This window comes from Frankliniella occidentalis, unplaced genomic scaffold (genome assembly GCF_000697945.3).
Source record: "Frankliniella occidentalis isolate FOCC.00 unplaced genomic scaffold, Focc_3.1 Scaffold16, whole genome shotgun sequence".
In the NCBI taxonomy this organism is placed as follows: Eukaryota; Metazoa; Arthropoda; class Insecta; order Thysanoptera; family Thripidae; genus Frankliniella; species Frankliniella occidentalis.
The window spans coordinates 658,395-661,685 of record NW_026267146.1 but is presented as its reverse complement, the minus strand read 5'-3'; the positions used below and the strand labels follow the sequence as shown (position 1 = coordinate 661,685).

At 60.3% G+C, this 3,291-nt stretch overlaps 1 protein-coding gene across 2 annotated transcripts in view; it reads right to left on the bottom strand.

Annotated features, from left to right (window-relative positions):
* Positions 1-3,291, bottom strand: part of LOC113206053 (UBX domain-containing protein 4) — a 19,022-nt gene that overhangs the window by 2,440 nt on the left and 13,291 nt on the right. The gene's annotated exons all lie outside the window — the stretch shown is intronic.

Sequence of the window (3,291 nt, the reverse complement as noted above, 5' to 3'; positions counted from 1 at the left end):
GGCTGCCATTGAGCCCGTGATGACGGGTGGCACCTCCGGCACCCGCCGGGGCCAATGGTACCCATCACCGGCCGGGCAGCGAGCGAACCGCCTTATTGGACTTTACCGTTACACGGTGTGGCGCGCGGTGCGGCGCGGCGCGGCGCGGCGCGGAGCTTGAAAGCCGAACCCCAACATCTCTCTCTCTCTATCTCTCTCTCTCTCTCCCTCTCTCGCTCTCCCTCCGCTCTGCTTGCTGCTGAGCTGGATACGATGGGATCGGAAGGGATCGCGGCATTAATTAAATCGCGAGGGCATAGCAGGAGGCAGTGGTGCTTCCTGGGCGTGCCGCCCGCCCGCGGCCAACCACCGCCGCACACCGGGGAGGCCGACGGCCCGTCCTGGAGACGGGGACCACGAGGGTTACCGCCTTCTCCGTCGCGTTCGCGCGTGCACGCGCCGGACCCCCGGCACCGATAGCCCGGCTCACAGTCAGCACACATGGTTATGCACACACGCTCCCGCCGCGCTGGCCCGGCTCCCGGCGGACTCCCTCCCCGCCCTCTATACGGCCCCGCGACCCACTTTCCAGCGGCAGGCTGCCAGTCGCGCCGGCAGCGGCAACCGGCCGGCCGGCCGGCTGAGGCGTGGCGGGCCGGTGTGGTGTTGTTGTTGCTGCTGCTACTGCTGCTGCCGCTAGGAAGAGAGGGGCACCACGGAGGCGTGACGTCACTCGCGAGTCACCTGTCGCACCCAGCAGCAGCGCCTCGTGCGCCCGTCACGCTCACAGACACCCGCCGCTGAGGTCGCCGACGCGAACGATCGACGCGACGGTCGCATCGAGTTTCGCGCGAATCGATCAATCTTCCCTTATCCCGGAGCGCTTCCAAGTCGCCGCCCCCGCCGTTGTGTCGTGATGCACCCTGTGTGGGAGGCGCCCAGCCGCACCCTTTGGCGCGCCTCCGCCCCCCGCCGCCCCGGAGATGTGCGCGGGGCTGCGTGGGCTGGGCTGGGCGGGGCCCGCGTGACGGGCGATTCACGTGCCGGTCCGGCCCGGTCCGCCCCTTGTCCCGTGGCCCCCGCGGGGATTTGGCGCCCGGCCGCAGCAGAGTGGCGCCCCAGGGAGCCCCGCCGATCCCCGATCCCCTCGGTGGGGAGTCTGTTAAGCCCTTTTGTCAGAGGAAGGCTCCGCGGAGTCTGCCCGCCCCCCCCCCTTTTCCCCTGAGTCTGTTTAAAGGACGTCGCTTGGGCACCCGCGGGGTCCTAACTCGCTACACTGTGATGTTCTCGTTTCTCCCCCTCCCCCTTTTTTTACGCCTAAACCAACGACTCCACGCCGCGGAGACGGAGATCCGCCAGGACGAGTTGCCACGCTTGTGATGCCCGGAGCGCCTTCATTTTAGTCGCGATATTGAGATTTTTGCAACTCGCTGATTATACAGTCCAACCCGGTGAGAAAATTCTGTAATTGGTAGTAAATTAATATCTGACTAGTAGTTTTTTAAAAGTCTTCGGAATGTAACTGCTGTGGTCTCTCAGTCTGTTCCTCCACTTGGTATATATATAATTTTTATTGTAATGATTCTCATATGTAAATAGGTTTTATCATAGTTTATTTATTTTCTGTCTGACTGTCATATGAATGTGCCACGCGATGTTGCGGTGTTGTAAATACTCTGTTAATAAAAGAAATGCAATGGAAACAATGGTAACAATCCATATCCCCTTGCATGGCCAGCCGAGCGCAAAAAATATCACCCGGTGGAGATTTGAACCAGCGACCAGTTTCATTCCGGGCCCGGACGCTACCGACTTGGCCTCGACGGAACGGTACAGAGCACAAGTTTCGGCGGCATCCATATCTAAGCTGTGACTGACGCCCGAAGACACTTGGCCAGCAAAGCAGGAAAAATGATCGCGGATCGGGATTCGAACTACTGACCATATCCACGATCTGCCAACGTTCACGCTTCATCACGCTCGGCTATCAGCTTGCTCCTCCGGAGCCGAGGTCTGACCGCGGTCCCTCCTAACGGGAGACAAAAAGCGAAAAAGAAAAAAATTGCCCCGCCCGGGAGTTGATCTTCGGGCCGACAATTTTGGTTCGGATGAAGCTGCATGCGGTCATGTCGACTGTAGCTACAACTGTTTAGCTACAAAAGGGGCGGGTGGCTGGTGGCGTCGGGTATAAAAAAAAAATTAAAAAAAAGTGTTCGCCCCGACCAGGACTTGACCCCAGGGTCGACGGTGTCTTCGGCACCACGCCCTAGCGCGCTCGCCACTCGGCTGTCGGCTGCACTTCCTACCGGAGAGTTCAGAACTCGGTCCTGGTTTTCGAGTCTTGGTCTCCCGGATTGCATGCGTTCAGGTCGGGTCAAGTCCACCTCCTCGACGCGCTGCAGCCCGGGTCGACTCCTGGCCAGAAACAAGGAAAATGACCAGTAAATGAGCCCCCCGGGCGCGCGGAGGTTAGGTTAGGTTCCATTTATTGGCCTTTTCCTGTGTTTCTGGTCAGATTTCGACCCGGGCTGCAGCGCGTCGAGGAGGTGGACTTGACCCGACCTGAACGCGTGCAATACGGCAGACCAACACCCTTAAAGCAGGACCAAGTTCTGACTGCGCCGTTCACAGGAGCAGGCGACAGCTCAGTGGCGAGATCGCTGGGGTGTGGTCCGGAAACCGTCGGCCCAGGGATCGAATCCCAGCCGTGGAACTTTTTTCGCGCTTTGTTCGTCTGCTACCGGCGACATGCGCATCTCGGCTGTCGCTGACGCCCGAAGACATGATCAACAGAGCGGGAAAAAAGTTCTACGGTTGGGAGTCGATCCCGGGGCCGAGGGTTTCCAGACCACACTCCAGCGCGCTCGCCACTCGGCTGTCGGCACCACTTGTCGGCAGGGAGGTCAGAACTCAGTCCTACTTTACGGGTGTTGATCTGCAGTACTGCACGCGTTCAGCTCTTGTCAAATCCACCTCCTCGACGCGCTGCAGCCCGGGTCGACTCCTGGCCAGAAACACGGGAAAAGGCCAATAAATGGAATCTAACCTAACCTCCGCGCGCCCGGGTGGCTCCTGACCCGACCTGAACGCGTGCAATACGGCAGATCAAGACCCGTACAGAAGAAACGAGTTCTGAACTCTCGGCTGACAAGTCAAACCGACAGCCGAGTGGCGAGCGCGTCGGGGCGTGGTGCACAAGACACCGTCGGTCCCGGGGTCGAGTCCCGGTCGAGGCCAACGTTTTGATTTTTAGGGTGGGGGAGGGGCGGCGGGCAGCTGAGTTGGCGGTCAAGTCCACCTCCCCATGTCGGC